Consider the following 26,604-nt stretch of genomic DNA (forward strand, 5'->3'; position numbering starts at 1 on the left):
TAAATGACTTTATCATGCCACTTGCTCCTCTGCTCTTTGTAAGGCTAAAATGCTTATTATTCTTTTCCTCTTTAATGGTTGTCAGTTTGAGGAAAATCATAAATCTGTCGCTGGAGTCACTCTGGCAGGTTTGTAGAGCTTTCATAATTGTTTAAATCCCTCTTCTGATGCATTTGAAAACGCTTTTGCAAATGTAATTGCCTGTCAGACGCATTTCCTGCTCAATAAACTTTGAACTCTTCACTCTGTCATTTATTTATACAGCATCTTTTTAAATATCCAGTTTGTTCAATTGAAATTATATTTGATAGATTCTACTTCAGTGTAAGATCAATACATTTTTCTATAGAACATGTAGCATGAATTATGCATGTTTTACCTTTGTGTACAGTATATGTACACTATGCACTTTATTACATTATGGTGTGCTGTTCTTGCCCCCACCCCAGTATTGTGGAGTAAGTTCTTGGCTTCTCATTAAGTAAGTAAACTCAAGACTTTACCATTTTATTTTTGGGGACTTTGTCCATGGATTATCACAACTGTAGATTGTTAAAGGAAAAAAAAAAAAACACACACTACTGTAATTCAGTGAATGTCTTAATAGATTAAAATGAGTAACCTTTTTATAGAGCAGCAGACACAGCAATATATACATTATAAACAGCAGTGAAAAGTTAATGCAAAATTTTGTCCTAGTGCTGTATTAGAAGTATATTCAAAGCATAACATGCTACATGATATGCTGCAGTATTTGCATTCTACAAATGTTTGTAACCGCCAGGGCAGAACATTGTGTTACAACAAAAGTGAAGGCACTTCAGCAGTTTAGAACTGGTATCACATTGTCAGTGACTAAATCTGTTATTTAAATCTATTCATATTTGTAAAATTATGATTCCTGAATCATATGTCCAGTTTTTCTGGAAACATTAACACACAGTTCCCTTTCAATTCGAAGACAACCTACTTATGGGATATGCCTGCCTATTGGTAGGTATTACTGAGCGCTTCATATTAGAGCTGCCGATAGGCCCCTTCCTGGGGTGACATCCTCTGTCCCGCCTACCGAGGAATCAAAACAGTCAGCCCACAGAAGCCATTCTTCTTTTTGCCTCTCAAGATGGTAAGGTAAGACATCTGTGTTTAGCAACTGAGTGTATTTTGAAAGAGCTTTTCCGAGTCGACTGCAGTTCCCCTGCATTCGTGCTGAAAGCTGGCTTGCCGCTTTCATGGAATCAGCGGCTCCATTCTAGCTCTTCTTGTGCTTTCTGTGCCTTTTTTCACAGTCTGTCTTGCTTGCATTGCAGGTTGTCTTTACTGTTTACTGTACATAGTATGTGATTGACTGCCTGTGCAGTATTATTTAAAAGTGTGTGTGTGTGTGTGTTGTCTTTTCAGCCTACGCTCTTTAAGATACTAAAACCCAACAGTTATTATTAGATAAACACTCTGAAGCATCAAACTTTGGGATAGAGTTGAAGTATCTGTCCATGAAGACAGCCTTCCTCTTGGCTATCACCTCCGCAAAGCGGGTCAGTGAGCTACAGGCACTGTCGGTACACAGCTCCTGCATGCGTATTTGGGAAGATGGCAGCAGGGTGTCACTATGTACAAACCCTGCTTTCCTCCCTAAGGTGATCACAGCCTTCCACATGAATCAGTCTGTGGAACTGGAGTCTTTCTATCCACCTCTGATTTCTTCAGAGGAGGATAGGAGATTGAACTTCCTCTGCCCGGTTCGGGTGTTGAGGTGTTACATGGATAGGACAAGAGCTCTGCGTCATTCTGACCAGCTCTTTGTCTGTCACAGTATACGGACCCTAGGACAGCCCATCTCTAAGCAGCGACTGTCGCACTGGATTGTGGACACAGTCTCGACTGCGTATGATAATGCCGGCTTGCCTCCACCTGGGAGGGTAGCCGTGCATTCTACCAGAGGGTTGGCCACATCTTGGGCCCTCTTCAGAGGGGCCTCGCTGTCTAATATCTGTACCGCGGCTAGCTGGGCTACGGCGCATACTTTCTCAAGGTTATATCGGCTTAATGTGATAGATCCTTCCTTGCCTTCATTAGGCACGAGGGTCCTTGAGGTTGCATGCTCGAACTGCTAACCTTGGTTTATGCGGTTCTGACATGTTCCTCGTATGCTGCCGTTCTGTCTCCTATGCAACTGCTCTGGTATACTTTCCCATAAGTATTTTGTTGGTCGTCTTCGAATTGAAAGGGAACTTACCGTAACCCTGGTTCCCTGAAAGAGAAGATGACCAACAACATACTTGGTCATCTTGCGAGGTCACATCGGTCGCCCTCACGGGTTCGATGCAAAAAGAGGAATGGCTTCCATGAGTTGACTGTTTTAATCCCTCGGTAGGTGGGACCTAGGACATCACCCCAAGAAGGGGCCTATCGGCAGCTCAGGTATAAAGAGCTCAGTAATATCTACCAATAGGCAGGCATATCCCATAAGTATGTTGTTGGTCGTCTTCTCTTTCAGGGAACCAGGGTTATGGTAAGTAACCTAACGTTACTGACATTAGGAATAGTGTGCCAGAATGGTGTTTTAAAATGGCAGCTCTACTTTAATGGCCATTTTTCCTCCTTACAGTAAGTGTATTTATTTAACAAAGACATGTAAGTAAAACTCTCTTTATGTAGCTTGTTACATTTGTAGAACATGCTATCTTGAATTATGCAAAGCTAGTAAAGAAAGAAAAAAAGCCAGAATTTGAAAGATAAATCCTGCTGCATTTTTAACTCAGAGAATTTTACAGTTTAGCATGTTCCATATTTAACAGGCTTCTGGAGCGGATGCCCTGGAGTTAAACTTATCATGTCCACATGGCATGGGAGAGAGAGGCATGGGCTTGGCCTGCGGGCAGGTAAGACCTTAACTTAAATCTCTCTCACGTCTCTTCAGAAATACAGCACTATAGCACTGATGTGTTTTATACCTCACAGGCAGAAATAAACTACACAGAGTTTCAGTTCTGCATTATTACATATTTAACATTTGAAAAGCTGTAAAATAGATATTGCAAGTACATTTACAACCGGTAAATGGGAAAGGGGGGAATTGCAAAACACAAAGATGTGTGCAGTGAGTGAATACAGTATGCATTAACACTAAAGCACTCATTTTTAGACTATAATTTAGTTTATTCCATACATTTAGAACCCTTGCAATACTAGAGAATCTTATTAAGTAAATCATTTTGTCAGACTGATCTTTCATTTGATTATTTTTACGATTTAGTTTGAAAACTGTACATTTGTCAAAGAAACCAAACACAACCAATGCCACCCTGGTCAATGCCAAAGTTGTAAATGGGTAAGCTATGATTTGCAGTTATGTAATATTGTTTAAAGGGTAGGAGCAACTTGAACACAGTTTAACACTTTTGTTAATCGGCTATAAATCCTCCTTGAATTCGGAATGCATACATGAAATATGTAGAATTTACACAAATCCAAAAAGTAATAGTAATAAAAGTAATAAAATGCATGTGTGTCTATATTCTTGAGATACAATTTGCAGTAGCAATTGGAGGTGCCAATTATTATTATTATTATTATTATTATTATTATTATTATTATTTATTTCTTAGCAGACGCCCTTATCCAGGGCGACTTACAATCGTAAGCAAATACATTTCAAGTACATTTCAATCTATATGTACAGTATGTTTAATGATTATAATCTATACTATTACAGACAACACACTGTAGTCAAGCTCACATTTTAAAAAAAACTTGCTGAAATGTTGGGGATGCAATGCTCTATGATTGGTTAGTTTCCTACTATTTAATAAAATCAATATTTTAAGATAGAGTGCAGTGGGGTAAACAACTGTAGTGGTATAGTATGAAGAAAAAAGCCACTTAAATACATAGTATAAGCTGCAAGACTGCCTACTGAGGAAAAAAAGAAGTGAACTTCTAAATAAATAAATAAATAAATAAATACATCTGTGACTTTGATTCCCAGAAAGCCATTCGGAAAGCTTACTTGGGGTCATATTAATTAACCATGAGTTATAGCACTGTACTTGAGAATACAGCAGTTTCTTATGATGTTGCCTTATTAGGACATAAAAATATAATTTGATATAACTGTTTTCACAGTTTCACAGTGGTTTGGGCATAGATGATGCTTTAAAATCTTCTAAAAACAGGACGGCAAGGAGTGACACAGAGTCACGATACAGTACTGTTGCTATGCAATTAATACATGATGTTCAAGGGAAGTATTCTTTCTGTGGACAAAGAAAAGTTGATGTGGGTAAAACTTTCCAAAGCCCACTTTTGTACAATGGCTTAAATAAAGAAAATACAGAGTGAAATTGTTGTGAATGTCGAGGCCAGAGACACAGTGCGCAGTAATAACGAGTCTTAAAGGCTTTATCTAGCTTGAGGTGGCAAGATAGGGCATGGTTTTCTATCTTGCTATTCTGACTATTTATTATAGTCCAGGGACTTAAAATTGTTTCCTTCTAAACAGGAGACAAAGCTATTTTCTTCCTGCAGTGCTCATAAATTACAAGAGTTATATTCTTTGCTTTAAATTTTCTCCTGTAAGACATAAACCTAATGAAAGCGCTATGCCTGCAGGCAGGTAACCTCTGTGTGAACTAAAGAGAGGCAATACCATTTAATCACACCATTCACCACTTTTTCTGAACAGCTGTGTAAAACTAGTTAGTTTTGTTTTATGGGAGGGGATGGTGGAAGAAGAAATTGTTTGAGGTGGAGACTAAGTAGAAGTTATTTTTATTTATATTATATATTTTATTCATAGTATTCTTAAGAATTAAAATCTACTGATGGAATTTAGTTATGAAAACAATTTTAAAAATAGGTATTTTCCTTGCATAAAAAAAACAGACCACTGATCTTATATTAAATTATCTATTTTTAAGACCGGCCTTGTCAATGAGATTTAAACATTTATATAACTGCTAAGCTAGAGTCCTCTAATATTCTTAATCAGTCTGCTGGAAACGGTTTTCTTGTGGTAAAATGGACTTCATTTGTTGTTAATTATTTTCTCATTAATGTCATATATCACATCAATAATTTATACAGTTTTAGATCATTTAAATTACAAAGCTATGGTATATACACTTAATGTATCTTCTGTTAACCTGACCAGTTTTATGCTACTAAGTAAACTTTGTAATAGTCAGTAGTATTTGTTAAGAAGCTGAAGGTGTTTTAGGGACAGTAATATTTAATGTCCCCCAGTAAATACTTTAGATTCATCACAATTAACTTAGGGGTTGATTTGATCAGCATACAGTGCCTTGCGAAAGTATTCGGCCCCCTTGAACTTTGCGACCTTTTGCCACATTTCAGGCTTCAAACATAAAGATATGAAACTGTAATTTTTTGTGAAGAATCAACAACAAGTGGGACACAATCATGAAGTGGAACGAAATTTATTGGATATTTCAAACTTTTTTAACAAAAAAAAACTGAAAAATTGGGCGTGCAAAATTATTCAGCCCCCTTAAGTTAATACTTTGTAGCGCCACCTTTTGCTGCGATTACAGCTGTAAGTCGCTTGGGGTATGTCTCTATCAGTTTTGCACATCGAGAGACTGAAATTTTTGCCCATTCCTCCTTGCAAAACAGCTCGAGCTCAGTGAGGTTGGATGGAGAGCATTTGTGAACAGCAGTTTTCAGTTCTTTCCACAGATTCTCGATTGGATTCAGGTCTGGACTTTGACTTGGCCATTCTAACACCTGGATATGTTTATTTGTGAACCATTCCATTGTAGATTTTGCTTTATGTTTTGGATCATTGTCTGGTTGGAAGACAAATCTCCGTCCCAGTCTCAGGTCTTTTGCAGACTCCATCAGGTTTTCTTCCAGAATGGTCCTGTATTTGGCTCCATCCATCTTCCCATCAATTTTAACCATCTTCCCTGTCCCTGCTGAAGAAAAGCAGGCCCAAACCATGATGCTGCCACCACCATGTTTGACAGTGGGGATGGTGTGTTCAGGGTGATGAGCTGTGTTGCTTTTACGCCAAACATAACGTTTTGCATTGTTGCCAAAAAGTTCGATTTTGGTTTCATCTGACCAGAGCACCTTCTTCCACATGTTTGGTGTGTCTCCCAGGTGGCTTGTGGCAAACTGTAAACGACACTTTTTATGGATATCTTTAAGAAATGGCTTTCTTCTTGCCACTCTTCCATAAAGGCCAAATTTGTGCAGTATACGACTGATTGTTGTCCTATGGACAGAGTCTCCCACCTCAGCTGTAGATCTCTGCAGTTCATCCAGAGTGATCATGGGCCTCTTGGCTGCATCTCTGATCAGTCTTCTCCTTGTATGAGCTGAAAGTTTAGAGGGACGGCCAGGTCTTGGTAGATTTGCAGTGGTCTGATACTCCTTCCATTTCAATATTATCGCTTGCACAGTGCTCCTTGGGATGTTTAAAGCTTGGGAAATCTTTTTGTATCCAAATCCGGCTTTAAACTTCTCCACAACAGTATCTCGGACCTGCCTGGTGTGTTCCTTGTTCTTCATGATGCTCTCTGCGCTTTAAACGGACCTCTGAGACTATCACAGTGCAGGTGCATTTATACGGAGACTTGATTACACACAGGTGGATTCTATTTATCATCATTAGTCATTTAGGTCAACATTGGATCATTCAGAGATCCTCACTGAACTTCTGGAGAGAGTTTGCTGCACTGAAAGTAAAGGGGCTGAATAATTTTGCACGCCCAATTTTTCAGTTTTTTATTTGTTAAAAAAGTTTGAAATATCCAATAAATTTCGTTCCACTTCATGATTGTGTCCCACTTGTTGTTGATTCTTCACAAAAAATTACAGTTTCATATCTTTATGTTTGAAGCCTGAAATGTGGCAAAAGGTCGCAAAGTTCAAGGGGGCCGAATACTTTCGCAAGGGACTGTATATCTTGCTGGAATACGCCACTGCTGGGTTTTTAAGAGCATTTTTCGGTGCTGGTGTAATCCAGCTGTTTTATCAATGCGGGATATGCTGTAGGTTAATCATATCCACTCTTAGTGATGTAAGGGTAGTTGTGTTTTTGGGAGTCATCAAATCTTTAATAACAGTCTAGAAACATTTCGTAAATAACCTAAAAAATGTGTATTTAAATAACTGGTATCACTTGTGAATGGGATCCTCTGACGATCTGTATCTACGTCCTCACAAATTAACAGTGCGTTGGCAGGTCTAGATCTTACATTTCTTTTTATGTAAAGCTGGTAGAGAAAACTATAGTACACCCCCCATCTAGCTCGGCTCAATATTTAGTCAGATTATTTTAGTAAAATGACATTAACACAAAATCAGCTGTGGGGGAGAGTGTTATCGGTTCTTCTTTTTCTGACAGGTAATGTAAGTGAAAAGGTTGAATCTGACACTTCAGTCTTGTTTATTACTGTGTTTAAGTCTGAGATAAATCAATGCAAATTGCAGGGGATGCACTTGCTGTTAGGTGCATGTGCATGAATATGCCATCTTCTGAAAAAACTCAAGTGATCTAACCTTTCACTTTCCTATGCAGGAATTGAGCATATATCTAATACGTTTCTTTGCAAGATCACAGTATTTGTCAATACTAAAGCACGGTTCCAAAGCAATCCAACCGTCAACTATCATTTGTCAATTACTGTCTCCAAAAGTATTGAAAACAGATACCAACCTTGTTAATCCTGGAGACTGGGACATTTTAAAGCGGACAAAAAAAGAGGTTTAAAACATCATCATTGTTCTTCTGGATCCATTCTCATTTATGTACTTGTAATTGGATTTGCTGCTCAGGTAACCTTTACCCTCTTTTCCAAGTGACCTCTAAGCTCTGCATTCTATATATATACATTGTAAATCTCAATTCTTTACACAGCATGAGCCAAAGCCATTGCTCAAGGGGATATATGCCGACGGTTATTGGATATTTCAGAAAAGAATGGAGATAGAGAAAGATCACTGTGATGAAAATACACTGCAGTAATGGGGATGAGACTAAACTGTGAAATGGACATGTTACCGTGAAGCAGCATTTCGATGTTGCTCAAAATTGCCACAATGATATACATATAAAGAAAACCCCTGTTTGGGCATTGTGGGAATTAAAAGAGCAAGCTTTGTTGCAAAGTTGGTGAGCCCCCAAATTGGTCAGCTAGACCTTTTATAAAAAGTGTGCCATAGTAAAAGCATAGCAAAGTGTAATAAAGCATGGCGAAAGCATGGCAAAGCATGGATAAGCATTGTAAGCCCACAGAGGTATGGGTAAACTATGGTAAATACAGATTTTGTAATAAGCTGAATAGAATGCCTTCCCTGCCCCATGCCGGGATGACAGATTGGCAGAATTAGGTTCTGCTGCTTTGCTCAATGTGCAGATTTATCAGATTAGTTCATCACTGAGTTTTGTAACTGACCCATTTGAACAGGATCCAGAGCTGGTGCGAAACATCTGTCGCTGGGTACGACCAGCTGTTAAGATTCCATTCTTTGCCAAGCTGACCCCTAATGTCCCCACCATAGTGGATATTGCGACGGCTGCCCAAGAAAGTAAGAGACATGTTTCATTGGTGGGTGTTATCCATGACAGAAAGATGAGCAGGTGTTCTATATTTGAAATAGTTTACCTAATGCAATAATTAAGTTGGTTGGTTCTTTTTTTTAGCTATTTGCCATTTGTTGGGGAAAATTACTGTAGTGTAGTCTAGTTTGGTTTATGTTAAGGTCTAAATGTTAGTAATTCAGTTTCGTTTTTAATAACTCATGGTTTTTAAGCCATGTCCTTATTAATATAGAAACAGATATTTGTGTGTGGGTGAGTACTGGGTGATTTTTAATTTGGAATTTAATTTCCTCAGTTAACCACTAATAAGTTCCGTGCAGGTGGTGCAGATGGCATTACAGCAACCAACACCGTCTCTGGGCTGATGGGACTGAGAGCAGACGGCACACCCTGGCCTGCCATTGGGGGAGGAAAGCGAACCACATATGGTGGAGTGTCTGGTAGTTGTTACCCTTCTCACTGCACACACTTCCCTCGGAGGCTGTGTGACACACCAGGCTGTCCTTGTAGCACGCTGTGCTAGCATGTTTCCAGTGATTTTCTGACTTCACAGTTCAACACTGGTCAGTGCCTTTAATAGTGGTGACAGATGGGGTTGATTGAGTGTGAAAGCACTAGAAATACCCTTTTTTCACACTTACATTTTTTTTTTTAGACTGCAAAGATGACTAGAAAAGAATATTAAAGTAAATGCTCTACAGTACATACATATAAATTAGTTTATATGCTCACATAGAATGTTCTTAACTGAGAAAAAAAAAGCGATGTGTGAGTACCAAATAATATACTATCCATTGTCTGTCCTTGAAATGTTGATGTGCTGTGTTTTGTCATATATACAGTCCTGTACAAATTGCTCAGTAGTATTAGAGCCATTTTATTTATTGGATGTTTTGACTGCTGGAAGTGAAAGTGTGTTGTACAAAATGTAAGTTTTGTGTGTTTTTTTATTTTTATTTTTTAAATTGAAACTGAAATCGAAACAGAATAACAGAGTAGTCTTAATGTTGAACTACAGTAGTCCCTATATTTAGTTTATCATAAAGAGGAAGTATATCAAAGGAAACCAATGACTGTCAACTTGAAGGTTTTTAGCATCCTCATTCAAAACATGAAACCTTACGCACAGGTTTTGTCTGTTTGTCATACTGTGAACAGTGAACACGGTAACTGTCTTGAATTTTTCTTATTTAATTGTTTTTATTTAACATATCTTCCTTCTGAAAGAAAAACATTATATTATGTGCTTAATTAGTGTTTGATATGGACATTCTGTAAAGTTATAACCGATCACTTGGCAGTCTCTGCCTGTAGAAGCCACATAACTTGGAATGCTCTGTTAAATTTATACCATAGGTCAGTGGTTTTCAACATTTTTTTAAAACTGTACCCTCTGTCTGGAGTACCCATTTACAATTTTCACTCTATGGAATGGTGCCACAGTTGCAAAAAAAGGCAGAATAATCTAATTTAACAATAACATTTCTTCCCTGTTTTTATTTAATATATAATATATGTCACAACAGTTTAGGACTGATAAACTGCTGGTTTAGGACAGAATACCAAACAGTAATTCTTATAATTGTTAATTACAAGTCTTTGGAAACTGCTTTTCAACCATGCCTGCAAATCAAGATAGTCTACACACTAAATTGTTTTATTCTTTCAGGTTTCACATTAGTATTAGCTTTCTATTCAGCAAAGTTATTAAAAGTAATCCAAAACAGTCTGTACTGTAAATGTTTATCATGTTACCATTTACTTCCCATCACAACATAATTGCCATTTAAATTGTTTACAACATCAAAAACGTTAACCTGAAAAATAATAACTAACAACTTTCTGTAGACTCTTTTGTGTTTTCTTTCTTGGTTTTTATTTTGAAAGTAAGAAATGTATACATTTGTGACTCAAGAAGTGATTATTATTATTATTTACTAAAACAATGCTTCCTGTAAAATCAGAATATAGATATTGCAGCTCTAAAGTCTATGAAATGATTTTAGGGATAGGTTCGGCCTGTTCCATTTATCATCACATGGACTAAGTAGTGTTCCCAGTGGAGTCAAAGCCATGGTTAACTTTCTCCTCTTAAAAAAAGAAAGCAAATTCACACCCAGCAAATTACCACCTCTAAAACAATGCTCTTCTCATTGGTTAATAAAGACATGCTTCGGTCTTTAATTCCTTATACAGGTTTAAAATGTATTGTTTATGCAGTTGAAGCTTTAACCTTTTCACTGATAAGCTAAATGTAACACATTCTGAGTGGTTCTGCAATTACTTAAATATTAAGTACTGGTTCTGGCTCTTGGCTGTATATGTCTTTGGCTGGCTAGAACAGAAGAGGAGCCCCAAAACGTGGCTCAAAGCACCTTACCACAGAAAGTAACAAAAATCACAATATTTCAGTGGTTGCAGTACCACTCAAATTGATTGCAAACACCATAAAAAAGGTAAGGGAACAGAGAAAATATATCTTTTTTTTTTAAATACAATTTGAAGCTGTTTACTCTTTTAAGCACTTTACAAACACAATAACATCACATTCTTAATACAATCTTTGTAAAAATTGCAATGATAAAAATATAGACACAGAAACAGAACTGTGAATTCCTAATTGCTTACAAATAAATATAGAACAGATTGTACAGTAAGACATTTTCAAGGGTTATACAGTAGTTATTAACATCAGTGTTTTTTGAAGCCAGCCATTTAAAAATCATTCCTGAGTCAGTAAAATGACAGGACTGCTTGTAAAAGACACTGAAAAAGTTAAAGACTTTAACTCGTGTAACTTTGTACATGATCCTCTTGACGAAAGATGTTACTGCTTTTAGAGAATACTAAAGAAGCTAGGTTTAGGTAGACAAAACATATTTACACAAGGTAGCTTTAGCACCAAGACATTGATAAAGACACATCATTGAAACATTTGTATTCCTGTTGTATTACTAAAATTGACCATCAGATTGGGTATATCTGGTTATGATCTAGACATTTGTTCATCAGATTGCTGTTTGATGCTTTGGCCTGAATTTGGCAACCGTTGTCAAAAATACATTTTCTACAGTAAGCAACGCACTAATAGAATATCGACCCAATTTTTATCTTTTTTCTATTTTATAGATCAATGCTGTGTTTGTCTACAGGTCAGCTTCAGACAACTTCACATTAATATTAGTGCTGAGGCTCAGACGGTTTTGAATGTTTCAGGTCAACCTTTCGCATGTCTGCCTCTAAAACTGTTTCTGTAAAAGAACTCTGACAGCAGAAAAAGCAACTGCCATCTATTTGTGACATCACCTATCCCCTGCCCTGTGTTGAATGTGATTGCTGATCTATCTATCTATCTATATACTGTATATGTATATATGTATGTGTGTGTGTGTGTGTGTGTGTGGATATGGTATACTGAATATGGTCTCCGATAGAATGCAGCTACAATCTCCTTGTCAGCTGATTTCAGTTTATTTTTTCTTGGCTGCTGTATTGATGGCAAGAGGAGAAACAGGGTCAGAAAGGTATTCTGCATTAAAAATTAATAGAGAAACTATTGCAGCAGTATTTTATGTAAGTAAAACTACTCAATGTCATCTTTTCGTATTTTAAGTTCTTGTTGCTGTGTTTCTTGACATTCCCAAGAGTCGTCTGGTTATGAAGCTGCTGGAAAAGGAGCCAACCATCAATCACTGGGTTTGTTAAAGGGGTAGAGCGCTCTACAGATGGGCATAGCAGAGGTTACTGTCCTCTACAGCAGTCATGTACCGTAGTTGCAGGTGTGTGTACAGCTGTAAACCTAATAGAGTTATAGTACATAGTAGTCTATAGGGATGTGCTAAAAAAAAGGGTTTACTTTTCATTATTCTGAAGGGATTTCTGCACACACAACATGCCACCCTGTGTTCAAATGTTGTAACTGCAGCATTTTGAAGGTCAATTATAAATTTTCTACCTGTCCTTGTTGCATGGTCTACGGCAGTTTGACCAAGGACTAGATCAGAGGATTCCATGTGTACTTTAATTTCATTAACCCTTTCCGGTCCAATGTCGGACCGGACCCTGTCCGACATCATCAAAAAGACGCAAAAAACAGGTCTCTAGTCGTTTTTTCTTCGGAAAAAGCCAAGAAAACCATTCAATGGCCGAGTGAGATCGATAGGAGCCAAGAGAAGCCGAAAAAAAGGGGGCATATCTCATGAATACAGATAACCCCGGCATCACTAGATAACACGGACATAAACAAACAAGATAGCTGCTTCTGCATCCAGCGCTCAGAGAATATCACAGGCATTTGCAGAGCTTTTTTAGATGTTATAGTAATAAAACAATGACTTGGATCGCATTATTGAGGAGTCTGGTGATAAAACGAGTGATCAGGAGATGATTTATCGGTATGCACTACTAACAAGAGGTATGTGAAAAAAACAGAGAACGAGGGGTGGGGCGGGGCTGGAGATGCAGTACTGAGTGTCCTGTTGATATGCAGTGCCTTTTAAACCTGTTTTACTGTGAAAAAAAAAACTATTAAACAGAGCGTCTAAAATAAACTGCGCGTGTGAAAATAAATTGGACCTGACACGCCTGAGATGCGCTGAATAAATGGACCGCAAAGAGTTAAACAAAAACTCTAATCCAAGTTCTTAATTATATCTTCTGTAATTTTGTATATATGTACAAACTAATGCACACAAGTGTATAACACACACAAGTGAAATGAATGATTGTATGAATTGCTGTCATGTACAATACACAGCTGTTTAGCACACATTTGATTGGTGTTCACTTTCTGGGTAATAGTTTCATTTTATATGCTTTTCATTACGGTACTTGTGCTTTTAATTTTTGGAATGTAGAACTGTTATATATAGTAGACCAGTTTCAAACACGTAGTACAGAAATACACTTTATAATGAATAATTGTTCTGAAATGTTGGTTCAGTACATTTTTGTTCACTGAAGAATTAGATTTAAGTTAGGCCAACTGAATGTGAAAAGTCATGACACTACAGTCCAGGGTCTGTTCCCTCGCTTATCTATTAACTGCGGTTTTCAGAAGGCTTCTGTATTTTTTTTTCCTGCCTGCTGTATCTGTTTTTTTTTTTCAGCTGATCACCATCACAGAGATCAGCGTTCAGATAATGGCAATCTGACAGGCTGCCTGACTTTTTTACCTGCTCACACAAATCTGCACTGCTCATGTTTGCTCCACACAAACAAAGCAGACACACTGAAAATAGCTAGTGCTGGATTGAAGAACAGCCATGTCCATTTCAACATAAACTCACTTCATGAGATCTGGCTACATATTGACTCACTGAGCAACATCTGTATTAGATATATAATTGCTTCTTCAAAAACCCAGTCTAATATTACTGGTAATGGTATTTGGAGAGTACACTGGGACTAATAACGCCAACAGGCATTTACTGCGTTACCGTATTTCTTTCTTATTTATCTGTTTGCTTTATAGACGGTTACATCAAACATTTTATTGATGGATTTAATAATGCAAGCTAAAAGACCAGTTTAATTGATGTCTTCAGTCATTTTAGTCAATAGGAAGAATTTTGACCCTTAATAAAATGTGTGTTTAAATATGACCCTGTGTCTGATGTGCACTGTACAACAGAAAGATTTTGGAAAACATTCATTATATTTTGTGTTAGGATCCCATTGATTCACAAATGGCAGAAGGAGATTCTTTCAGGTTTCACATTTAAAATAAAAAGGTGTTTACAGGTGTGCATGTGTGTGTGTTGTGCAAAACATAGACACCTACAGCTGCAGCATATCATGTCAATAGGTTATATGGCCACCATATGCAGATAGGACCTCACTGATTAAACGTGTCAAGTCGGCAAGGTGTTTGCATAGTTCTTCAGTTACCGTCACCTCTTGCATCCTTCAGGGTTAGTTGGGGGTGGAAATGTACATCCAGCATAGTCTCTAGAGTTATCACTCTCTACACTGCATGTTCAACACCTAAGATAAGCCTGTCAGACCTGTTTTACCATTGTGACTGAAACTGACTTGAATCAGGCAGATGCATCTTTTAAACATTATAGTGTTGTTCGTTCCAAGCCCATGTGCTGTATGTATGGTATATAAAACATTGACTGGATTCATCCTGATGTCAAATTATAATTGTAAAGCGTTCCATTGAACCTTATCATCATTTATTGCATACACTATTGAATAGATATGATGTTCTAGAACTACAGGCAGAAAACTAGGCACTAAAATATTTTAAACCACATGTACAGTATTCTGCTGAAAAAAATGCCATTGTTTTAATAGCAATAACACCTACTTGCAGATCATAATAATGTGCAAAGCATCCTGAAAGCAGAACCTTTCTCAGATTTGCATTTTTATTCACTAAACGGAAACATTAATTCGCCATGTGAAAGAAAAAAAAAAGAAAAAATACTGTGTGGATATATACTTCTTCAGTCTTAGGTGCGAGCTTGTGGTTGTTTAATTTACTGCTACACGTTTCAGTAATCCCTATAACAGTTTGCCGTGTTCAGCTACCATGGTACAGTAAGTCAGATTAATTAAAAGACGTGCAGAGAACTGAGTTCTCTGTACTGTCAAGATTTCAATTTTATGTTAAATATTTTCTAAAGGCCAGACCCTTAAATCTCAGGGGCTGTACCAAGCAGTGAGCTGTGAATTTAACCATAGGCTAACTGCTAATGATACGGACGCAGTCCAAGATGAGGCGCCTGTAATACAGTCATTGGATTAGGCTATCAATCACTCTAGTCTCCAGGGAATGGGAGGGTAGACAAAACAGTGAAAGGGGAAATTAGGAAAGGAGAGCATGACTAGAATGTAATGTATTTTTGATCAACAGTTTTATCTGCTGGCTGTGCTGAATTCTGCATGTGTTTTCTCTTGATATTCACTGCAGAGCAGCAGCAGGAGCCTCTGGGCTGTTGAAACTGCACTCCTCAGCTCACCTCAGCCGAGTACTCCAACAGGGTGTCTACTTTTGCCTTTGGGCTAAAAAGAAAAGCAGAAGGAGTAGGTTGGTTTAGCAGTGATGTGATCGCCAGGACCATGAATTTAAAATATTTATTTAGGTGAATCTCAGAAGAGAAAGTCTCAATATGATTGAGTGTTTTCAGAGGATATTTTTTTCTGTCCATAAGCAATGACAAAACAGTACTGGAAGAAAATACTTTGAAGAGGCTGGATACCGTAGGTGGCTCAGTTGCTTAACCTACCATGGTGTGCAGTGGGATCCAGTCAGGTTCACATTCTGGCTGTACTAATTTTTTCAAGTGGGTAAATTAATTAAGTTCTTTAAAAGGTTGCAAATACTGTATATCTGTATAAACCTTGTCATTAATTATTTTCTTTCCAGACTTATTTCATTATTGAATTTTTTTTTTTTATTTAAATGCAAATGCTGTCCAATAAGTACTGTGGATATACTAAAGAACCATAGCATATACAGAGACAAAAATAATAATCTTGTTGAACAAACTGTGGTTTAACATAAGCACAGTGACGCCATCTGTCTCAGCTAAACCCGTTGCTGGCCACAACTCAATAATCCTGGCTGTAGTTGTCTGTAATGCAGTTACATTTTTAATAGCTTTATAAGAGCACTTTACCACTGATGTGATTGTACTTCCCTCTTCCCTCAATAAACAGAAACACATCCCATGCCTTCAGATTGTTTAAAGTTGTCTTCAGATAAATGGGTTTTAAAATAGTCATTAGGTACATATATATATATATATGGGGACGGGACACTCCGCCACAGTGGGATTGTAGCTTGAATGAATTTACTAAAAGGATATTTTTTGTGTTAAGATGTACTAGCATTTTAGTTCATGGTATGAATCCCACCAGCCCAACCAATCTACCATATATATATGTGTGTGTGTGTGTGTTTATGTGTGTGTTTGTGCACTGTTATTATTTAGTATTATTATTGTATTATGATTTATGTAAATATGACCGGTGAAAAGCCTTATTTAATTGTATCATTATTGTTTGCGGCCCAGACGAAAAATCGCCGTTTTAAATTCCTTGTGAGAATGCGTGAATGTCAGCTACTGATTATCTAACTAGCTGACAGTCACGCAGACTTAATAAACTCGTGCAGACTGTGGCTGAGGGGTAATAAGATAATTAATTAATAGCTAGTTAACCCCTCTACCATAATTATAAAAGACCTGCAGTTTGGCTGCACGGGGATGAGAGTGGTGAACTGGAGTAGAGAGAGGAGGTAACCTCAATCATAAAATATAAAACAATTGCTAAAGCATGCTGGGTCTACACCAGCACGTTACTTGTTTTGTTGCTGTTTATTGTTTATTTGTTTGGCCAACGCCCCCGTTTGCTTTTGTGTTGAGTTTTGTTTAAATCTTTTATTTGTTTATTGTTTAATAAAACGCTGAGCGCTGTAGTGTCTCAGTTTGCCCGCCATTCCTTGTTTTGGTTTTGTGTTTCTGGTCTGATGTCACCGCTGCACCACTGCAAACCCATCCTATCACACCCATGTGCTGAAATCCCTAAAATCCCTGTAATAGTATGAATGCATATTCATCATATGTGTATAACTTCTCCACCCCCCTGCTTCTTAATTGGGATGGTAAGCTTTCTCTATTGTCATTTCTTCTGTAAGTATGTTTATTTATTTAGAAGGGAATACATTAATACATAAAACATAACTTAATGAGTAGCCATGTAAGTCTGCTTTGTACTTGGGTGCCTATTCATCAGTTTTGTCAGAGGATAGCAGACACATTTACAGTTAGGATCATTATGAGGCCAGAGTTGTCCCATTACTGGCCTAAACGAGAGATGATAATGGTGCCTTTGGGCTGGTATGACCAATATGTCTGAGCACAGTGGTATTGATTTAGGTTTGAGGGAAAAACACTGAACATTTCTTAATTTAGTTAGTTTTTTTTATGTATTTATTTTTTAATCTTAAATAGCCTTTCTGTATGTGTTTTCCGCAAACCAGAAAGTCGATTTTTCCTAATAGCATTGTAAATGTACTGTATCTGTTTTGAATGTTTCCTGTTTGAACCAATGATGTCTCTTTTCTGCACCTACATTTGGTTTAAAAATAAATAATGGAAACACTGTAAGAAAGAGTGCTGAGATCATTAGCTTGGTAGCGCAGTGTTATGTTTTTTTTTGGTTTGTTTGTTTTTTTAATCTGTAGGTCCTGTGTATATGTATTCTGTTTAACTTGAATTGTATTGTACAGGGCACTGAAAAATTGGTTTAATCTCATCTGCAAAAAAATAATCACAGCATTTGTTAAAGCCTGTAGTTGAAGTCAGTTCAGGTAAGGATTCATGACATACACCCTGCAAGCTAAATATTGACAAGCATACTCTGGCAAAGGAGATCCAGCTTTCTAAATTAACAGAGTTCAAGCTCCTGCATTGGTGTTGTAACGCAGGAATGAAACCATTATTTCAATACCTTTAAATTGAAACCTTTTCGTGATCCGACCATTTAAATTTGGTACAACGGAGAAACCGCGGACTGAACCTAAATTAGGGATTTTGTTGCACCCTGGGGTCTAAAAAGGTGCAGATTGATTTAAGAGATTAAATGCAATTTCATCTTATTCTAATTTATTTATAAATAATTACACTGACCTATTGTGTGTAATGTCCAGTTCCACTGTAGCTGACCCAGTACTGAAAAGACTAGTGAAAAGTCTCTTGGTCAGTATTAAGTGTAATTCATTGAAATGTGTCATTAGTAACCACAAAATTAAACACACATAAATGTACTGTCTAATGTAGTATTCTTAAAGAAAAACAGTATTTAATGCCAGAGTTCTGACCACGCATTGACATTTTTTAAGCAAAAGTTGCCAATATTTGCATACAGAATTGAGCGCATTTGTTTAGAAAAATCTGTAATTGCTGAGGCACTAACTTTAAGAAGAAAGAAGTATGTATAATATCTTATATGAAACTGGTGAGCGCGATTTAGTGAAAGTCTGCCACAGTGGGACAAGGGAAGCTACAGAAAGCCTTGAACCAAGCTGAATTTAAATCTAATGAACTAGATAACCAGGAAAGTAATTAAAACAATTAAGCTGTGAACAAAAGTAGAAAATCGTCAGTAAATGAACTGTAAGTGCCTTAATTAATTCATGCCCACATAAACAGTAGAATCTGTACTAAAAAAAAAATGTGACCATTGCCAGTGTTACGTTATATTCAAATATGCATTTAGACATGCTAATAGTTTTTTTGTGTAATGTAAAACTGGTTTATGAAGGGCTTCTGAGGAGGGGGTCTGCAGTTGGAATAAGAGGAAGGAAGTGCATACAGTACTGTGATACAGAAAGAATGAATCTTGGTTATAAATCTCCCTCCTGACCTGTGAGGGCGCTGTGTAAAGGGAACAGAGTGCCCTGGACTGGATGGTCTGATAATTCATTCCAGGAAAAGGTGGAAGTCAGCCATCTAGAAAGGGGGCGGGGCTACGGTACACCAAGTCATCACCCCAGAAGGGATGCGATGTGGCAAGGAGAAGCGGTTGCACTTGCTAACCAAGGGGGCGTGGCTAAGCGATCTGTTCCTTTGTTATGGTTGCAAGAGAACCGCTAAAGGAGAACAATAATTGTACCATGAGTGTTTAGTGTTTGTTTGTTTTGTCGTGTCTAATTATACTTGTTTGTTTATTAGACGGCTAACACGTACCGGGAGCTGTCGCTTAAGGCCAGTACCAAACCGGACAACACCAACTGTACACAAATAAATTGTATTTGACCACTTGCATGTTAGCACTCCCTCTGGACTTATACTGTTATTATTATTTCGGGGCTGTAACCCGTTGTTTTGGGACTGTGCAATTCACAATTCTATGTATTGCCTGGCACTATTCTTTGCGGTCGCCAGACCAGGATTACAAAAAAATAAGCGTCTGTTTGTATCGTGAACTTTGTTGTCTGTCTTCTGTTTCATAATCACATCACCTCTACACCTGCGCACTGCAAACCACTTTGCCACAAGTACTGAGTTCTTGGTGTAGACACAGGTACTGAGCTATTTAGGTTAAAGCCACATTTCATCTACCCAATTTACAATACCATCCATTTTTTAAAAGCTAGTTTATTTGAAACATTATTAAAATACCGTATTTTGCAATCAAATGTGCCTTGCCATACAGTATGTGCTTAAAAGAAAAAAAAAAAGAACCAAAAGTCCATAAAAAAAATCTAAAGCAAAATCTTGTCATTCCCAATGGATTTTCTCGGACCCCTGTGTGTGTGTTGCACAGAATACCAAACACATATAAAGCACAACAGAAAGCATCTAGAGCCAAATATAATAATTGATTAAATACTTTTTAATCTGTATTATATTTAAATGTATCTAGCTTGTGTACAGCATTTTACAGTTCCTTTATTCATAAAGGATAGTTTAAAGTTACCTAACTGAAAGCATTCACTGCTCATCTCTCATGAGCTCTGCTACTGGTTTATAGTTGTGCCTGTGGTGCAAATAGGCTTTGATGAATTTAAACCTGCTAATTGTATTTGGATAACCCTATTACAATTAGCACCTTATTTGCTCAGCACAGCTCATGAATTCCTCTTGGTAAATTACATCCCTTTAAGCTGGTTCAGGTTTCTGCATGCAAACGTGTGCACATGTTTTTCTTTTTTTTTCCAAGGCAGTGGTTACTGCTCAATTCTATTAAACAGCTTCTTTATCAGGTAATTGTTTAAACGTAATGTCTTTGCGCTATCAAAGCAAAAGGTGAGCTTGTGACATTTGCAAATGTCAGGATTATCTGAACATTTTTATTATGCAGCATTATATAAAGAAAAATATATCCAGGGCATACCAGAAACAGAAAAAAAAAGTACAGAAAGGGAGATTCAGGATGGTTGTTTAACAATTTAGCTTTGAAATATTCCTTTGAAGTCAATTTAATGCTTTAATACGAGATGTCACTACAGTGTTCATGTGTATTAAATAAGTCCTTGACTACAAATTAGGTTCTGGCAATATATGCAAGACTCCTTAAATGCAACTTTCATGACTTGGCTTCTTGTAGTATTTATTGACATAAGCATTGCAGTATTTGGTTACATGGAGGTGGGTACAAGTGACTGATGCTGCATATCGTTCTGGGTGAGACTTCTGAGTCACACCCACTCTGAACTCCTGGTATCCAAAGCACTAATCCTCGATAACCTGCATCCCACCTCTAAGCCACATCCTGTCATATGTAATAAAACAGAACCATTCTAAATCTTCATCTTGGGTTAGAGTTTGAAATACAGGTACTTAAACTACATATTGTCAGACTGTAGTTGTCTTTAATATTGACAACATGTTTTTTTCTCAATCATAAAAGTGTAAGTACTGTCCAGTTAAAGTAAGTGTATTTCGAAATGTATCCTAATATTGTGTAGGTTCAATAGGAGTATGCTTTCAATGTAATGTCTGCCTCATGACACTGTTTATACTGTGCTGTTTTGAAATTACTAAGATGCATTAGTTGGTTAGAAATGTATGATTGAACTGAAGCAGTAATTGATTTGAAAAAAATACCACACGGGATGTAAAGGAAAATACCTGTATATTATTATCCATATGCTGAGTATGGCACTGCTAACAAAATGATTTAGCATGCAAGATAGCTCTCTCCCTCGTATGACCACAACAAGCTTTTTGAGGTAGGGAAACAAAATTAGTGCCGACAATGTGTTGGTGTGATCAATGAAAGGAAACCTGTTTGCTTAACAATGTTACATCTAATGTGATAAAGACTTCCATCTGTCAGCATGATTGGAGAAGAGGTCTTAATTCGTTAGGGAAATTGAAACGCAGGTAAATAAATAAATGATGTAACATTAGGAGAAAGAACTCAACAAGCCAGAGCCGCCAGAGTCTTCAAATGCATTTTCTAACAGATAGCATTTCCTTCTGCTTTTAAAATTGAACAATTATTTTACTGTTGGTTTATATGCCATCTGTTGTCTGTCATAAAGAGTTAAACAGGACTCTTTAGCTTTAGCTAGAGGGGGTAGTAAAATGTAAAAAAATTACCAAAAAAAGCTTGTTATTGATCCTGTTTGCTAGATGCTGATGGCAACATGATTTTCATAAAAATAAGATGGACTGAACGTAGTACAAGTCTGGAGTAAAATAGCTTTCTATCAGTGGTGCTATGTATTTTACAATATGGCTTCACTACTTTTTTCTAAATAAAGTAATAATACAGTTTATGTAATACAAGTGCTGTTGTATCGCAAAAAATAATTCCATCTTTTCTTTTCTCCCCACTCTGTAGGGAACGCCATCAGACCCATAGCCTTGCGAGCTGTCTCTGCCATTGTCAGGGCTTTACCAGGATTTCCTATTTTAGCCACAGGTGGGATTGATTTGGCTGAGTCCGGCCTGCATTTTCAAAATGCCGGCGCTTCCATGCTGCAGGTAACTGTTTCTCCTTATTAACAGTGCATTAATATAGAGTGAAATTAATAGTGTTATTCCCAAAGGTACTGTTCTGAAGTGTTACACCATGTGACTTCCATGCCCAGTCCACTGCTTCATTGGCTGAAAAATGAGCACTACTTGATCATTCCATTGTGTTTGGCTTCAGGCAATGTAAGTGTACTGCGGAAAAGAAAATGTTACTCCCATGCCCAGTTCACTGCTTCGATAACTGAAGAATGAGTATCTCATCACAGGTGCTTGCACTTAGACCATGAATTGTGTGCTCATAAATTCTGTTTCCCGAGTTCTTGGCTTGCCCTCTTATGATTGACAGACCTTCAAGGTTGGACAATTAGCAGAGTGCATTAAGGGGACAAAAAAAAAAGGAAAAGTGTGTCTTTGTGTGTTCTGAATGTGGAAAAAAAATGGCGCCTCACTACTTTAGTTAATCAGTATTCTGGGTGCCATAAAAAAATAATCTGAATAAGAGATCCTGCATTGCAGTTAAGGGGAACTCTTCAAATAACACAATATGCACAGGTCACCTAAACAAATCTGGATTTGCTTTTAAATGTTATCGCTGCCAGGGCCTGCACATTTTCCCAGTACAGAGATACAAACACGATTTAAGTTTTTGATATAGTGGTGTGGCACGGTAGCATCACAACCCAGATGTTACTGGCAAGGAGAGAGACTCAGACACAGAAAGCTGCAAGGCCAAATGCGCTAATGCGCAGTTTTAATTAACAAATAAAGAAAAATAAAACTGACAAAACATTTACAAAAACCCACTTGTCAAAATAGAAAGCACCAGGGCCAAAACAAAATGTTTTACAAAAAAACCCTCCAGAAAATAAACAAACAAACAGCACAATACGGAACACAAAACACAGACCTCCACCTCTATCGCCAAACATCAATTCTAATCCTCATCCTAACACCCATGAACATATATTTTATACACCTGTGGCTGGAGCCTAATTAATCTTTTAAGTATTTATTCAACTGTCAGCTCCAGGTGTATGCGCACATGTTTTGACATTGAGAAATTTTACCCTCCTCCCTGCCTGCTTTATATTCCCCACACAACACACACCCGTGCACTGGCAGGGCTTTAACACTGCCACAAGTGGCTTGCAAGTTTTTCACTTTTAAAAACAGTATAATGTACCTTCAACATTGAATTAAACTTGGTCACAAAAAAGGAGTTTAAATACTTCACTTTTAAATAATTGCACATACTGTTTGTCCTTGATGGACAAAAGACTTTCCATTTCTCATTGTAAATGAAACAATAGGAGTAAATCTGCATCTGGTAGTAACTCATTTGTTCAGACACTCTGGGGACAGTGGGGGGAGAGAAAGGAATCTCTAATTCATTATTTTATAATTAGGCAAACATTTTTTTTGACTAATTGGGCAGAATTTCCTTAAGGAACAGTTTTTCTTTATTGTTTTTGGGTTAATGCCAGAACAAAACAAAACAGCTTTAAAGCTTGAAGCCAAATATTAGATGTGTTATTTTTTTTTTTCAAGGCACGTTTTATCTGTGAAAGAATGAAATATTGTACATAATGTGCTTTATATGTGCTAATGGCATTAGAGAAATCAATTAGTGGCAAGTCATTTATTTATTAAAGTATTTTCAATAACTAATATATATATTTAGAATAGAAATGCACTTTAAAGCTTGTGGAAAATAAATCCAGCAAAGTTGTCATGTGAAGGAATAGTGTTGCCTAGATATTTGTGCAGTGTTAGCTTTTTCAATTGGTCATAATTATGTATTCTATTTAAATGTTCTGCCATGCTACAATTGCAAAATTGATTCCAATGTCTCAAAATACAAATAAACCACATTATAAACCCTGCACAAAGTTATTAATGTGTATGCTGTATTGAAGACGAAGTCTGATTAAATTGTACAACTATGGCTAAAAGATTTGCATCAACCTAGAATTTTAACGATTGAGCTATGAGATCTGTGTTATTTTTTATAGTCAAACTTTAGGAATTTCTAGTTGAACATTAAAATTAAAATTAAAATTTACGTTCCCACAAGCACATTTTTAGTCGCATATGCGACCAAATTAGTCGCTGTGACAGAGATCGAATGATTCTTGGTGTTAGATCTCCCTCTCGACCTGTGAGGGTGCTGTGTAAGAAGAACAGAGTACCCTTAACTAAATGGCACGACAATTTATTCCGTAGGGTAGGTGGAAGTCGGTCATTTAGGAAAGGGACTGAGCTTCGGTATCCAAACTCAGTGACCCAGAGTGTAAACAGCGTGGCATCCGAGGATTGGAGGAGCGGATGCGCTCGTTAACTTAGGGGTCATGAGCGAGGATATAAATAGGGGACATAGCGGACGTGATCTGTTCCTTTGTGAATGGTTAGGAAAGAACCTAAAAGAAGTCCCTGCATGTAAAAACCGTGAGTGTTCTGTTAGTCTGTCTTGTAAATGTTGTTTGTTTGTTTCGTTTGTGTAAAAGATCACAAACAATAAACACCCTTGCACCTGTTCGTAACTGTCCATGTGATTTGTACCTGCACTGCACTCACCTGTATCCTCTCACCACTTTGCTACAGTCGCACTGTACAGCCTTGTTGTTGTTTTGTTTCCGATTTAGTTCTTAAGATAGTCACCGCAGTTGTTGTTATTGAGGTGTACTTGCCGCTCTCTGTGTTATTGTTTTCTGTAAAACATTGATATCCTGTCAGTTAAGAAAAGGCTAAATGCAAAAGCTTGTTTTAATGTTGTTTTTATTACGGCAGCCAGAGACCCGCGCTTACAACTGCATTGTCATATTTTCTACATTTTCTTTAAATTCTCAAATTAATAAATCGAAACCCGGATAGTAAAGAGAGACCCGGGTAGCATCAGGTAATTTAAAACCCGGGTTTTACCCAGGTTTTCAGGTACCCGTGCCAACCTCTAATATATATACATTTAGATATTTTATTTAACATCATGTAATCAAAGAAAGTACAAACTGATATTGCAAAAGTCTTCCGGAAGCAATAATACTAGTACTTAGTATTTCAGTGCATTCCATTGTGTTTTAATCCTCTCAGGCATGAACTCAATGAGATGCTGAAGGGTCGTTTTGGTTGCATGGTTGACTTTTTTCTGATTTTCTGTCCAATTTTTACAGGCCAGCATTAAAGTGGCGTGATCCTGTCGTCTTCTAATCATTTCTTCACTTGTTTGGCTCCATGGCAAGGGGCACCGCCATCTTGAGAGTAGAAATTGCCATTGGGAAAATGGTTCAAAGCCGCAGGAAGGAGGTGGTCTCGGAGAGTTTTCAGGTACCAGTCCTTGTTCATAGCTGTCCCCTTGAGTAAAATGTGTAGGGATCATGTGCCTTTGGCAGAATAGCAGTCTTCTTACATTTCTGGATTATCCTACATTATTATTATTATTATTATTATTATTATTATTATTATTATTATTATTATTATTATATTGTACAGTTGTAGTCTTGTAGTATTTTTTTTTTTTTTTTTTTTTTGAAGCAGGGTACATCTCAGAAGACAGCTGGACAATAGTAGTATAGCTGAACTGATATTTTCAACAAAATTATTTTATTGTTATACATTTATATGTACAACTTACTGCAATCTCAATTGTGTTTCTTTACAAATTCCTTCTTTGATCCTTTTTGTTTATTAACTTTTTAAAAGTATTTTAAAGTGCAACATTATTATTATTATTATTTCATATTATTATTATTATTATTATTATTATTATTATTATTATTATTATTACATTGTTGATGGTAAGTACTACATAATGACCATCTTTTGTATTATTATTATTATTATTATTATTATTATTATTATTATTATTATTAGTAGTAGTATTATCTGTGTTATTATGCGCAGGTCACCACTTATGTTACTACCGATGCAAGTTCTGCGAATCTATTTTTCGTGAACGCTTTTGAAGTCTGTGACAGAGGTAACAAGTTATTACAGTATAATAAGAGCAAGTACAAATTAAGACAAGTACAGTTATAGTAAGGTACATTTACAAATAAGTTATTTGCATTAAAGACAATTACAGTTAGAGCTTGTGCAAGAAGTGCAAAAACATTGAAGTGCAGGTGGAAATAGTGCACATGCTGTAAACAATCAGAGCAGGTGCCAATGCAAGCAGATCAATTACAAGGAAGTGCAAGAGACTGCAAGGTGCAATTATAGTCTAGTGCTACAGTAGATACAATTTGATATAAACAAGATTCAGCGATTTAAAATATGGATAGTATTTCAATATCATTACACAATATTACATAATAGCCATATGTGATTTAATCTTCTAAATGTGAGAAATTCAAACATTTATTTTTTATTAAAAGTGTGAACATCCCCACCCCATGGACACAATTCCTGGCCCTATCCCCAGATAAAATGTAGTTATTGATATTATAAAGTTAATATAGCAAAATAAAATTTGCAAATAATTATGAGTCTTTTTTATTAATACTGTACCTTTTATGGACAGCTACAAACCTTACCATTGACAAGCACAGAGCTGCTGCGCTACTTCTCCTACGTCGTAGATGCCAAAGAAGACTAAAAAGG

At 36.9% G+C, this 26,604-nt stretch overlaps 1 pseudogene; it reads left to right on the forward strand.

Moving 5' to 3' along the window:
• The window catches only part of LOC117417218 (dihydropyrimidine dehydrogenase [NADP(+)]-like), a 174,871-nt pseudogene that overhangs the window by 119,670 nt on the left and 28,597 nt on the right, over window positions 1-26,604 (forward strand).

Source organism: Acipenser ruthenus, chromosome 12, assembly GCF_902713425.1.
Source record: "Acipenser ruthenus chromosome 12, fAciRut3.2 maternal haplotype, whole genome shotgun sequence".
Classification (NCBI taxonomy): domain Eukaryota; kingdom Metazoa; phylum Chordata; class Actinopteri; order Acipenseriformes; family Acipenseridae; genus Acipenser; species Acipenser ruthenus.